Genomic DNA, 15275 nt, shown 5'->3' on the forward strand with positions numbered 1-15275 from the left:
CAACACCTGCGCAACACTTGTGCTCCAGTAGTACGTATGTATCTGCATCCGGTTCCGGTGCGGCACGGATTAAAGCTTCATCCTGGGTTTAGGTTTTAACCAGCTGCGGAATAATTGTTCATCGAGTACTACGTAGCCGTCCCCTGCGGTCATGGGGCTCCACACGGTTTCTCAAAGGCACCTTTTTCCCCTGGTGCCCTTGCCTTTTCCAACGATGAAAGTACTGTGACCTGTACCGGCCGTGCCCAGAATCCTGCGTCCCTTGGTCCCTCCCAGTGGCGGAGCTTGAGGATAAATACAGAGGGGGCAACAAGAAAATATGTATGGTTTAGAAAGTGTTAGGGTGTCCATTATAAAGTTTTATACTAGTAAAACATACATAATTACTGTTTCAACCTATATAAATTGCAAAAATGAGGGGGTGGCCCACTATGGCCCCAATGAAGCTCCGCCGGTGGTCCCTCCCCGGCTCCTTCTGATCCGCTGAATGTGGCATTGTGGCTTCCACTGTATGGTCTCATTCGCCCGAACAGGTTTTAGTCCAACACAGTGAGCTGTGAATAGGGGCAGTTGCCTGAGCAACGAGAATTTTGGGTACACATCTTCATCGCTACCTACGTGCCGTCTGGCCTGGGTTTGGAGCTCGGCTCGTTTTTGTCAAAGCCGGATGCCGGATGTTTGTATTTCGGCGGCGTTTTCCAATGTGCTGATAACCCTAATGTTGGAGCTTTGCCGCACCATCGCCACGTGATCTGTCGCTCAAGAGACTTGCAGAGAACATGGATGCACGGCCGAATAAGGAAACTAGACTAGTCAACTATGAAAAAAAAGCGAAAACATGATGCAAACTCTTCTCTAGTTATTAAATTGGACCACCAAACTTATTGCCTAACTTATTAGAGTTCTAACAAGATGAACTCGAGCATGCAACAGCCTGCTGCAAAGTACTGCAGATGTAGGAACAGCTATAGTACTTTGCACCAGCTGCAAGAATAGTCATGCAGGCTAGTATAGCCTAAACCACATGCATGGTCAATTTTACACGCAACAAAACCATGAGGCATGTATGCTCGGTCTCCTCAAGATTATTGGGCCGATTTATAACGTATCCAAATGAACTAATAATGATTTTTCAAGCAAGAAAAAAGGAAGACAAAATAAACTAAGGGAGTGAGCTAAAACTATGCAACTGAGTACCCACTTGATCCACCGAATCAAGGCGCAAGATTCCTTGGTCCAAATCGACGGTACCATTATGCTTGTTCTAATCAGCTTCATCGAGGAGCACTTCATAACCAGGGAAAGGAGCATGAAAAACTTAATCGTTGTCCTTAGAGGGAATATTTGGGGGTTGAAAACTTGTCGTGTTAATGGCAAGTGTTTCATAAACAGGGATGAAACTCGGTAGTTTCTAGGCGATTCAAATGCACCCACCACCACCCAAAAATTATGAAAACAATGTTTTTTTCTCTCTAAAATTTCACCATATGTGCACCCACTGGAGCACAAGTCTATGCATCTACAAGGCACATGCATTCTCTTTAATTCGTTGTAGCTTTGTCACTGTTCCTCAACACATCACACTAGAAGGACACATCAGTGATGCTACTGCTTGCAATTGCATAGTAGTATTACTTTTCACCATAGTTGCAAATCCAAAGAATATAAATTATAGTCCGTCTTAAACCAAACTATCTTAAATATATAAAGAATATATAGAAGACACTAAATAGGTACAGTATAATATAAAAGTGCAATTTATTGTGAGCTTAATGATACTTGTTTGGCATCTTAAGTATTGAATTTTTTTTCATAAATCTGGATAAACTTAAAGATGGTTTGATTTAAAAACAAAATCAGAATTATATTTTCTTTTGAATGGAGGCAGTAGTACAAACACTACAGTGGTACCGCAGACCGCAGTGATGACAGTTGACAAACATAGCTGATCCTTCTGACATGTCACCACGGTGTTTCCTGTGCAGAGCAGAATTCTGCTGTTCTACGCTACGCTGCGTTCTGCACACGCAGCTCGGGTGCCCCTTTTTTTTCAGATGGCATATCTCGTTACTCCTACTAGAACTACGCAATGAACATCCAAATGTCCGTGTAATCCTGTCAGGCAGCGCGTTAACCCCCGGGCGAGCAGACCGAAGATGATGCTGCGGCTGCTGCCGGCGCGCTGCGGAATCCCGGAAAGACATGGGCCTCCTCAACCCCACGCCACGCTGCTGCCAAAAGTCTCTCTCTCTCTCTCCCTCTCCCTCTCTCTTCAGCGTTCGGCAACCAGCAATTAAATACCACCACGCACCACCCTTCAAACCGCGTAGAAACACCGCGCGACACAAACCCGATCGGGAGCCAGCCACCGCCACTCCACCGCACCCACCCACACGCAGCAGCAGCTTGTGCGCGCGCCGGCCTCCTCGACTCGACAGTCGACATGAACACCGCGAACGGGCACGGGCTGATGCACCACCACCACCATGTCCAGGCGTCCATGCCTCCAGCGCCGCTGCCACCGGCGCAGCACCAGAAGCAGCGGCCGCCGGGACTGCCGACCGCGCCCGCGGGGGCGGGTTCCCACTCTCTGCACGCCGCCGACATGTGCATGGACGACAGCTCGGCGCCGGGGCGCGCGGGAGGGCTGCCACCGCGGAAGGCGCACCGCAGGTGCCGCAGCGACGTCGCCTACGGGTACTTCCAGCCGCTGCCGCCGCCGTCACCCAAGATGGAGGCCGGAGGCTGCGGCCTTGCCACCGCCGGCGGCGACGACCTGTTCAATGCGTACATGAGCATGGAGGGTATGGACGGGCTGAACCACTCCGACGGGGATAGCCGCGGGAGCAGCGGCATGCGCACCAACGGCGCCGACAGCAGCGAGAACGAGTCCGAGGACTACGGCGGCGGCGGCGACAGCCAGTTCCTCCTCTGGGGCGGCGATGGTGGCAAGAAGAAGAGGAATGCGTCCGGAGAGCCCGCCGCAGCGGCCACCGCCGCCGGCGAGGCACGCCAGGAGCCATTCCATGGACAGCATCATGGGGAAGCTGAGCTTCTCCGCCGCCAATGGGCAGCCCGGCAAGTCGTTCAGCCTCGAGTTCGGTGGCGGCGAGTTTACCCCCGCCGAGATGAAGCGGATCATGGCCGACGAGAAGCTCGCGGAGATGGCCCTCGCCGACCCCAAGCGCGTCAAGAGGTAGGCACCGCACCGCACCGTTTCTAACAAATTCTATCCTACCACTACACTACCATAAAAGCCCGGATCCGATCATCCCATAATAGCCGGATCCTCCTTCAATTACAATCCAGAAGAGACCGCAAATGCAAATATCTTAATCATCACAATTCATGTTGTTCCATCGTGATCATGATCGTTCCTGCGTGGGTGCGCGCGCTGCAGGGTTCTCGCCAACAGGCAGTCGGCGGCGCGGTCCAAGGAGCGGCGGATGCGGTACATCGCGGAGCTAGAGCAGAAGGTGCAGATCCTGCAGACGGAGGCCACCACGCTGTCCGCGCAGCTCACTCTGCTACAGGTATGATTATGAACGCGCGCGCGCGTACTGCATTCCGAATTTCCGATCCGAGGGAAATGTTGCGGCTCGATCTCTCAAAATTTCAGAGCTTGGTGTGCTTAACTATCGTTCTCTTCGTCACTCGCAGCGCGACTCGGCGGGGCTCACCACGCAGAACAACGAGCTCAAGTTCCGGCTGCAGGCAATGGAGCAGCAGGCGCAGCTGCGTGACGGTGAGAACCAATTCCCGCTTTCTTGGATAGCAGTAGCAGTTGCATGGTTGATGGAACCCAGAATGAGTACTCTGTTCAAAACTCCAGTTCAGTTGCCGTCGTTTGTTCTGAGTTCCCAATGTGTTGGTAGGATCGTAGTGCTGGACGTGATCGCCATGGATGCGGCATTTGGCGTCTGCGCATTGGCAGTTAGTCGCTGTCATGTAGGAGTAGTGCCGATAGCCCGATACGCTTACCAGTTCGCCTTACAATTGCTTGTTTGTTTAAGGGGAACCGTTTGTTCTCTGATGCTGTTAGTTGCCAGCATGTCGTACAAAATCAGAATGCGCCTGAATGATAGAATTCCGCGGCGACTTCGTCAGGCATTGGCGACATCGCCTTATTTTGGATTCTCGCATCAATAACATAATCACCAAGTGTTTGTCAATGCAAACTGACACCGCGTTGCCTAGTTCGTGGACCGATGCTGGTGGCCACTACCCCTGTCACAAGAGGCCGGCCGTCTTCAGATAATACTCTACAAGCGCTGCAACTACCTTTTTATTAAGACTGTCAGCAGCAATACCATTTGAGCTAGTTCTTTCATACATAGCTTTACATCAAACATGTGAACCATATATATAGGAAGCAATTTGTTTATCAAGAAATGTAGCCATTTTGTTCTGACCACAAACAATTTCTGTTTTACTGAACAGCTCTGAACGAGGCTCTAGCAGGTGAAGTCCAGCGCCTGAAACTCGGCGACACAGGCTCGTCCGGCAATCTATCCCAGCAAATGCAGCTCCGTTGCCAGAACAACCAGATGGTGGAGCTGCACAAGCAGCAGCAACAGGGTGAGCAGATACCGTTCTATCAGCTGGAGCAGAAGGGCGCGCCGAGGTATAAAGAACCACGAGCCTAAATGAGGATGTGGTACCCTCAGCTACCTGCACTGGGTTACACAGAAAAACTTTAGTCCCATAGATGATATGGAAATTACGTTTCCTAACCCATTTATCTTGAAGCTGTGATCTCGTTTATATGGTAGTATGCTATGTTTGTTGGGCCGGCAGGGACCCCGTACGTTTCTGAATGTTTTTTATGTTCTTCTCAGAACCATGGTTGTCGCTGGAGCTGTCATAGCTGGTGAAAAATGTAACGAATTCAAATTCTTTTGTAGTACTGTCATTTATGAATTCGTTTGGGCACACTGTTACAATATAATCTCCTGGTATTTACTGTACCGTATATTATGTAATTCTTGAATAGATAATGAAAATCGTTGAAACTTTTCATGATAATGTACATATAAAATATATTTTTTCTATGTCACGAGGAAATAAAAAAACAAGCAAATATATTTTAAGGGCCATGCTTAGGAGGATGGAGGATGGGGGTGGAGGCTGGAGGGAGAGCAGGAGAGGAGGAATAATGGCGCGGAGAGGAGTAGGGGGGCTCAGACCGACATAAAAAGCAATGGTGGAGAGGGCGGAGGCAACACTAGAGTGAAGCTGTAAATAAAGCAAGCGTCAGCTGTGGCAGCTGGGTGTGTCACGTTTCAAACAGAGAAAGGAAAATAGGGAAAGGGACTGGGCAGGGAAAGTTGGTGAGGAGCAAATCTTGGTTCTCTTCCACCCTGTTGGCTCTCTTTAGTTTTTTTAATTACACCCACTAGTTCATCAATCTGTGCTTCTTTTCAAGCAAAATTACATAACATAAATACATAAGGGTTAGAAGTTATTGAATAAATTTAATACTTATAAGTAATCAAATTATTTATCTTTGCGTGCTCTCTTTTAATTTTCTAACACAAATGCACATAGAAACACTCCCTATGTTCAAAAATGGTAATCATATTTGACCAGAGAAAAACGTCAAACTCTATAGATTTTGACCAACAATTAGTTATATTCAGCCTGTTCGCTTGTTGGTTTCAGCCAAGGACTTATCAGTCAGCTAATAATGTTTTCCTCTCACAACAAACCAGCATCAGCCAGGCTTATCAGCCCAGAAACCAACCAACGAACATGCTCATTGTATTAAAGCTTAGAGCGTGCCATCGATTTTATATTTTAATAGAAATTAATGGTCAAAATCAATTTTGTATGACCTTTTTTCTGGTCTAATACGATTACCCTTTTTAAACGGAGGGAGTACTTTTACATTATCTCTTATAATAGCACACGGGAAATTTCCATGTGGCTACGGTACATTTATCAAACACTAGTTTTTGTTTCCTTTTGCATCACACATCAACGTGTCTTCAATATGTGGTTAGGTGAAATCTTAGCTTAAGTTATATGAGCTCTTATTACATCAAATGTATCGTCACATTGTGAGTCAGAATTTTTAGCTTTCAATTTTTGATCATATTAGTTTGGAAGAAGTCTATTTTGAGCAAGGAACTATCGTCCGAGTTCAGTTTTGGCCATCAAAGTCTTAACCTAGGTATCTTTGGCCATTGAACTATCAAAACAAGATAATTTTGGCCCTTAACTGGTTTCAAAAGTGGTTTCACCTATATCAATATTTATGATACGTCATTATTTTATAGTACATCTATTTTGTGTTATAATTATTAATATTTTTCTGTAAATTTTATCAAACAGTACAGAGTTTGACTAAAGATGAGTTATACTCATTCTTTTCATGACGGAGAGGTAGTGCTATGCACCAACCAAATAGAACATTCAACCTTTTTTCATAGGCTACGTATAACCCAATATACTTTGATATGGTATCGGATACAGGACAGAGTTCAATACGAAGTGAGGCATTAAATGCCAAGTGATGGAAAATGCTTCTCTATGTTCTAAATTATAAGATGTTTTGGTTTTTTAGAAGCATATCTTTTTCTATATATCTAGACAGTCTATATATAAGTCCATAAAAAGACTATGTATCTAATCAAGTCAAAACATCTTATAATTTGAAATGGAAGAATTATATACCATCTTTGCCTAACAGTGTAAAGTTTTAGTGAACTGTTGTTAGGGCACAGAGAACCCAACAAATATATAGGTTTTAACAAGTTGTCCTTGCACACTTTGTTTCGATCTTAATCAAGCATTCCAGTGAAAACATTTGAGGTATACTAAATTAGGTTTATCATGCTATTTTGGTTTATTCTAAAGACAGGTTACTTTCGAACAGGGGAATAAATCAAACATTGAATATTTGAATTATTTTTCAATTGAACTTGCCCTGCACGGCACAAAGGTGTGCCGGAAAGGCCCAACACGCCTCACGGGTCTAGAGGTCATGGCCCAAAGCAAGACGACATCAGAGGACCAAGCAGTGCAGGCACGACCTAAACCAAAATCACACCTCTACTGCCACATCTCGCCTTGTCGACTGAACATTGGTACGCTTCGCGGATGCAAAGGTGCTTAATACTTGAACTAAAGGCTCGGCCTCTTCGTTTAGGACTTATTTGGTTTATAAGTCATGGCTGAAAATACTGTTGGCTAGTTTGGTGTGAGAGAAAAATACTGTTATTTAGGCTGATAAACCATGATTATAAGTCAAATACGACCAAGCGAAACATGCTGATGACCAATGCAGACATATGGTACTGTCAGCCTAGCCAACTTGGTACTATCTCCATTCCACAAAGAATGTAATTCTAGCGCAGTGCCATGTTTTTTTTTTGGAAACGCAGTGTTATGTTTTAATACCTTAAGTTTTACTAAGTATAGATAAAAGAGTATCAACATTTATGATACTAAATAAATACTGTTAGATTAATTACGAAATATATTTTCACAATAAATTAATTTGGAAGCCATAAATGTGAGTATCCATTCACTATAAACTTAGTCAAACATGAAAGTTGTATTCTTTTTTAGATGGAGGTAGTACTTCTTAGGAAAAAGGACTATCGATTACGTGGTGTTCTTCACTATAGTCAAACAATTCAAAAAATACTAGGAGATTGCAAATAAAAAATATTCGTACTTTCCATGTAATATACGTCCTCTTAAGTTTTGAATTTGTTGATTTGTTCAAATTTGGCTTGCATCCTATAATTCTTTTTAGAATGCATGAAAAGGCTGAAAATAGAAGAAAACAGAATAACAGAAAACACTAGGAGATCACAACTAGAAAACATTCCCATTTCCATGTGAAGTATATGTTTTATTAAGTTTTGAGTTTGGTGTTTTGTTCAAATTTGGCTTGCTTCTTATAGTTCTTTTAGAATGCAATTTTCTTTAAAAAAATGAAAGTTCCATTTTCCATGTGAAACATATGTTCTCTTAAGTTTTAAATTTGGTGTTTTGTTCAAATTTTGCTTCTAGTTCTTTTTGAGTCTACGCAAAAAAAGAAAAGAAAAATAACTTACTCCTGATAGTTCCTTTTGAATGCACGCAAAAAAAATGGAGAATGAAAAATAATGAAGAATTTCCTCATAGTTCTTTGTGAATGTAGAAAACTTTTGAATGCACGCAAAAAAAATGGAGAATGAAAAATAATGAATAATTTCCTCATAGTTCTTTGTGAATGTAGAAAAAATGAAATTGAAGAATATGGAAATTAATAAAAAAGTAGAAAAATGAAATTGAAGAATATGGAAATTAATAAAAAAATATCCGCTAGAAGGAGGGCTCGAACCTCCGACCTTATGGTTAACAGCCATACGCTCTAACCAACTGAGCTATTCCAGCAGGTGCATTTTAATTTTTAAACAGTATTATAAGTATATAGTATCACTGAATTCAAAGTGATCTAAATCCATTGTTAACTCTCCACAAACGTTTATGCTGAGTTTAGGACAAATTTTCGTCTTTATCTAAATACTGAAGAGAAAATGGATTATTCCATCCATATTTTTAACTTAAAACACAAATGCCCTCAAGCATGTCTTTATCTTGTGTGTGACTTCGGACTCATCATCTATGTTCATACGAGTTAGAATAGTACGTACATCCCAATAGTATGGAGTCCAATTCTAAGACATTACAACAGATAACGTTTTCAACTCGTAAGTCATGATCTTAGCGGCCTGGGTTCCGTGGGCACGTTCCACGTTCCGGGAACATCGTTCAATTCGTGGACGAAAACATGATGGAACATCGTTTCGAACACCGATGGAGTGTGACAACGTTCCAAGTCGTTGATGGAAATTTGAGGCCCAAAGTTCAATTGAGAGAAGAAAAAAGAGAGGAAAGACTGCACGAGGAGTTCAATTATCTATTTTATCTTTATTATTTTAGAACTTTCTAAGTTTTTCATTTAGTGAAAACTTATTCTAATTAATTTGTTCATGATATCAACCAATTTAATTAGGATTGTGTTGATCCTTCCCGGAACACGTTCCATTTACACTTGGTACGTGTTCCATTAATCGAAGAAACCAAAATCAAGCTATATACCTCCTTTGTCCCATGGACTTAAGAAACAACGTACCACGTACCGCGTTCCGTATCACGACCTCAATGTTCCGGGAACTTGGCTGCTATGGTCATGATCATGTGACCACACAATAATTTGTACTTATCCTTGCAACATATGAACACATTTTGCTAGTTCGATATTGTAAAGGTAGTCCAAACCTCGTGTTTTCTTCAATGTGACACATGGCATGCATAGACGTCTAGGTCATGTTTTAGACAGGTCTTGCAAATGCCTATGATGAAACTCAACAACATAGGAAAAGAAAAAAAAAGATTTGGGGACCGAGCCGTAGCTCTGTTGGTGTGCTCTCCCGGAGTGGAGGCCACCGGTCACTGTTCGAGCATGCTCGAGCGAGCCATTTTTTCCACTGGGAACATAGTTTCTATTTAAATTCTGTTGCCTCACACGTGGATGCGCCACAATGGTCAGGATGACGTGCCTGTCATATGCGAAGTCTGGAAGACTTCGAATACCTCTCAGCCACGTGTAAACCTCTTCGTCAGGTGTAGGTCTAGCTTGCGTACCAGTTTATGTGCGTGTGGTGGTGTGAGTTAGTGCGTGAGTTCAGATTCTACAGCTTGTACTTGAAGAGTTGAGGCATAAAAAAAAGATTTAGTGCTACTACTTGTCCTCTGGTGCATCAGGTCACTTGGTCCAAAGCTTAACGTACAACCATGTTCCCAAAAGAGAACGGGGGAACGTAGAACAAGACTAAAAGCTTGGTGCGATATTTTATACCGCGCAAATATAAATGTTTCTGAATTAAGAACGTGAACCTTCGAGAACGAAGAACGTGTTCATATTGCACGTTTCCGGCTGGTAAGGTAGGAAGCGCAAATACCACACCACCTAGCGCACCGGCGCAACAGCCCTCGCGGTCGCGGCGTCGGCCGCTCCGCCCGTGCGGCCTGGCTCGGTGTCCCGCGTCGCCGCCTCCAGCAATCTCATCAATCACGCCAAACCGCGACAGGAGCCCACTGAGCATAGCGTCGACGTAGCCGACCCGTCGCCATCGAAGGCTGGAACGAGTCGCGCCACCGCGCCGCCCTCACCTAATTTGGTATTCGCAATACTCTGACAGAGGACGTTCTCTTTGCGTTGTAAACTTGATGGGCCTTGTGTGAGTAATGAGCTTGGGCTTGTCGGTCCGGCCAAGCAGATTTTTTGAGTACTAAACGAGTATTAGTACTAACCACGGTCAAAAAAAAAAAAACACGGTGGCGTCACCGAGGGCGGAAACTCTCCATGCACGCGGCACGCCTCGCACAACTCGGATCCCATGCAGTCACAAAAAAAAAACTCGGATCCCATGCGGGCACATCTTCGTGTGGCTGTGCGCGGAGGGCGGACGGCGTTCCATGGACGTGTCGACATCTATTCTAATGAACGTCCCCTGATCTGGATTACCAAATGCCCAGAATATTAAGGATCGAGAAGCCAATGGCCTTGCGTAGAACTGGTACAGTCTAAATTTGTATCTTTCAAATTTACTCTTAGTAAGTTGTGCCAATTTTATCAAATGGGTCCAGATTTCTGCAGTTTCGTCAATTTGGAAGACAACATTAGCAACTTTCTTGCACTGAAAAAGAAAAAAAACTATGATCGAGTCAGACATGTTCCACGCTCGAGAGGTTAGGCATCCTTCCTTCTGAATTCTCATCTCGGTTTTCATCCAAGTTACTCTCAAATGCCAACCGGCACCGTGGCAGAATGGAACGAGGACGACAAAATCTAACGCACGGGATAGATACCCGAACGTCAACGCCCGGTGGAGCATCATCACCTCGAAGCTGTTGACCTCCGTCAACTCGGGCACACGAAAATGTGCCTCCATCCAGCCAGACCTGAATTTGCAGTCATGTGCACAAAGAGATCTCAATGGCGTCCATGAAATGAGGTGCGCAACGACTACGGGTCTATTTGGTTGCTTGCCCAAACAAGCTTGCCTGGCTAGGCAGCAATCCAGGTCACTCAACCTATTCGTTTGGTCGTATTTAGTTTATAAGTCATGATTTATCAGCCAGCGAACAGTATTTTTCTCTCACACCAAACCAGCCAATAGTACTTTCAGCCATGGCTTATAAGCCAAACCAGCCCAAACGAACATGACGACTGATTTTGACTGCTTGGTGGCCAGCAACCAACAGGGCCACTGCTTACAAATGAGATCTGTCAGCATGTTCGCTTGGTCGTAAACGATCGTAAATTTCCAGCTAGAACAATATTTTTCCCTCACACCAAATCAGCCAAATAATAATCCACGATCGTCAGCCCTAGAGGCTGTGTAGTTCGGTGCTCCTTACCTGCGTCTGTCATAGGCAGGACACGAGTTGGGCTTGAGCATGGCCAGGCCAAATAGAACCCTTGGAAAATGAATTAAGAAAGGGATTAACCAATTTTTAAGATGTTTTAAGATTTGTGCACAAACTTTGGGAAGGTCCACTAAAGCAAAACCTGGCCATAGAAATTATGTTTTCACATAGTAATTATAGTATCACATGAGACTAAAAACTGCATATGTTGCAAATTGTGCCGGCTAATCAGCTATGCTCAAAATGGAGGAATAGATTGTTCAGAATTTGAGATACCGTGGCTCTTGGTGTCGTAATAAAAAAAAGATAGAACACAACAAAGTTCAAGCCTTCAGCTGTTTTGAAGCGATCTTTTTTTAATTTTAATATTTTTTGAAAACTAATTTTAAATCTAACACGGTCGGTTTTTTTAACTAACACTTTTGGCCGCGCCTATTGCTCTAGCGCGGCCAAATGCCTGTGCCGCGCCATACATGGTGGTGCGGCAGCGAGCTGACATGGCGACGACCGGAATCGCTGACCGTTGACGGGGCAGGGCCTGCCGCGCCACCGATCTTGGCGCGGCACTACCGTGCCCTGATCCGTGGCGCGGCAGAGCCAAATAAATATTACGAGCGAGCCCCCCACCCGCCCGCCGCCAGCGCCTGCACGCGGCCGCGCCCGCCCACGCCGCGCCCGGCCTCGCACGCGCCGGCTGCGCCCGACCACTCCCGCCACGCAGTGCCGGCGCCGGCCGCGCCACGAACGCCGGCGCATCAAGGCCGCCCACTCCTAAGGTACGATTTCATGTTATTTTGATTATTATTGTTTTAGGATAATTAGTGATTTAGGATAATTAGTAATATAGGATAGTTAGAGTTTTAGGATAGTTAGGTTAGTGAATATAGGATAATTAGTAATATAGGAATGTTATTGATTTATGATAGTTAGTGATTTAGGATAGTTAGGTTAGTTAATTTGTTTGTGATTTACGTAGGTAGTTTTTAGGTTTGAGGTTAGGATTTTGGATTTAAGGATTGATTATGTATTTATTATTTAGTTTATAGTTAGTTATTTAATTATGGATTTTGGGTATAGGTAGTAGTTTACAAATGTCGGTACTTACTAGTGCGTGATACGTCGATTTTGATGACTTCATGAAGTTTCGTCAAATGCTTATATTCCTAGTGAAGTTGTTTATATTACTACTAGTGCATGATATGTCTGTTAATTTTATTTTGAATATATACATGTGCTTTTCATATTGCATAACAAGTAGTTCAAATTTTGCAATGCTACATAATGTTAATTTGAATACTCTAACGCTTTGTTTATCAATTTGTAACAGGATGTCTCCCCACGCAGCACCCGTTGTACCCCATTCTTGAGGTGGAGTACGACGACCAGCACCGAGCACACATCTTGAGTGACAACGACGCAGAGGTGGCCTTGCCTCCTTTGAGGCCCCACACGCACACTAGGGCGCACCAGTGGGACGAGCGTTACGCGCCGTACATACGGCGTGCCGGCTTTCTCGAGCTTATCCGTGTTGTCAACCACGGTCTTCCGCCCCTTGACCCAGCACTACTTACTGCAGTTGTAGACATGTGCGAGTGCATTCTTTATACATAAACTTTCTTGTACCAAATTTGAGGCAACTAACAGTCGTTCTATTCTTATAACAGGTGGAGCCCTGAGACCCACACGTTCCACCTACCTTGTGGCGAGATGATCTTGACCATGCAGGATGTGAGGGCTATTTTTGGCCTTCAGTTGGGGGGACTTCCAGTGACAGAGATATTTGACAACGATCACTAGAGGGAGCTGGTGGCTCAGTTTACTGGCTTTCTTTCACCGGACGACGAGGCTTCCAAGAAAAATAAGTGAGTAATTCAAGCCTATTTAATACTTGCATTGCTTTCCTGCAACTATCGGGTCTTATTTTCTTTGGTCAATTTCAGGAAAAGTTCTGGTGTTTCGTCGTCCTGGATCACAGAGCACTTTGATTACTTGGACCCACAGGCTGAGGAGGCTCTGATCGACAGGTTCGCTCGAGTGTGGCTCTGGCACTTTCTTGGTGCTTTCCTCTTCCCAGACGCCTCGGGCAACACCATCAGCTGGATCTTCCTTGACATACTACGCCAGCCGTGGGAGAACATAGCGGCGTATAGCTGGGGCAGCGCAGTCCTGGCATGGACGTATCGATAGCTATGCGTTGCTTGCCGTCGCACCTTAGGATATGCGAACCTTGGGGGTTGCTCCTACCTACTCCAGGTTTGGTGTTGAGAACGATGGCCCATTGGGAGGCCCCTTAATAATGGTTTACCGGTAAGTACTTCGGTTCACTATATTCTTTGAGGCAGTTACATATGATGAGATTATTAATAGCTAATTCATTATCGTGTTCAATACAGCGATGGAACGGGCATGATACATTCCCTACAGCTCTGTTTATCTGGACATAATCAGAGTTAGTTAGAGGGAATGCAAGGCGCAAGTACAGGGAGTACACGGACGATCTCGACATTCTGACACAGCACCAGGTTACGCTCTCTTTACTATCATACATGTATCTTGTTCGATGTACACTATATTACAACCTAACTCAATTACGAAATTTCAGGTGTATTGGTGTCCTTGGGATGCTCCGGAGCTCCAGTACTATCTCAGTCCTGTCACTAGGGATGAGTCAGACGAGTATCGCTGCGACGTCCCTCTTATTTTCTTCTATGTGGTCGAGATTCACTTGCCCATCAGGGTATGCAGACAGTTTAGAAGAATGATAGGCTGCCCACCACCGCTTTACTCCACCAATCAAGCATTGCACGGGTGTGTTATCGATTAATAACAAAGCTACAATTCAGAGGTGTGTGGTATAACTAACATCGTTTTGTTGCAGATATGACTGCAAGAAGAGGTATAAGACCAAGGATTGGCGCGTGATACACAGCGCGCACATCCATTTGTGACAGAACAGGGTACGACATCTGGTCCATGCGGGTCCTCCACATGACCAGCACACCTTCGACGAGTACCTGCGGTAGCTTCACAGGTGTATGAGGACACATATCAAGCTCCCGTACACTGAGTAGGCGATTGACGAGGACTTAGAGGAAGATGTCATCGAAGATGTGTATGACGTTACCACTAGGGAGGACATACAGCTACAAAGAGCCCCACTTCAAAGATACGTGGTAAGATACTTAAATGGTAAAATTTATTATCCTTTTGGTATTAAGTATGTGTACTAAAACTGTCCAACCGTGTTTCTATACTCAGGCGACATAATTGTCAAGGTTGTCCAACGAAGCAGCATTTTGGCTTCACGAGTCTAGAGGGCAGGGGCCAAGCGTTCTCGCGGCTTTTGTGGAGGTAAACATAAACTTGTCCGTTCTGAAAATGTTTGTTCAGTGTATATGCATTTGGAAAATGCACTAACTTTAACGTCTATTTATGCAAAAGGTGAAGAAGAGTTGCAAGAAGCTAGCTCAGAAGCTGAGCTGCATGGACACTCCTTATGAGGAACCGCCACTCCCGACGCGATCGGGTGGCACGTCTTCAGCCTCTTTGAGGACATCAGCCGGCTCTTCTCAGCAGATGACAGGTGCCACTTTCGCGGTACGTACACCACCACATCATAGCGCTGGGAAGGACCCTACAACCGAGGACGATGACGACGACCCCTTCGGGCTTCCACAGACAGCATGACCAGTGGGACGATTGGGCGCAGGACGAGATCGGCATATCTCAGCTAGGTGGCGCCCCGCTTGTTACCCAAGGAGCCTCACATGTACTAACAAAGGTAGTTTCTTTAAATACGTATGTTTCATGAACTAACGATCATAAAGAATTATAAGTAATCGTGC

The 15275-nt window shown here is 44.7% G+C and overlaps 1 non-coding gene and 1 pseudogene across 1 annotated transcript; one reads left to right on the forward strand and one right to left on the reverse strand.

Moving 5' to 3' along the window:
- The first annotated feature begins 2298 nt into the window (after positions 1 to 2298).
- Positions 2299 to 4947, forward strand: LOC136486911 (bZIP transcription factor 29-like; annotated as a pseudogene).
- Positions 4948 to 8314: 3367 nt separating this feature from the next.
- TRNAN-GUU (transfer RNA asparagine (anticodon GUU)) lies at positions 8315 to 8388 on the reverse strand. Its single transcript has one exon. It is a non-coding gene; the product is annotated as a tRNA-Asn (tRNA).
- Between the last annotated feature and the right edge of the window lie 6887 nt (positions 8389 to 15275).

Source organism: Miscanthus floridulus, chromosome 1, assembly GCF_019320115.1.
Source record: "Miscanthus floridulus cultivar M001 chromosome 1, ASM1932011v1, whole genome shotgun sequence".
NCBI classification, from domain to species: Eukaryota; Viridiplantae; Streptophyta; class Magnoliopsida; order Poales; family Poaceae; genus Miscanthus; species Miscanthus floridulus.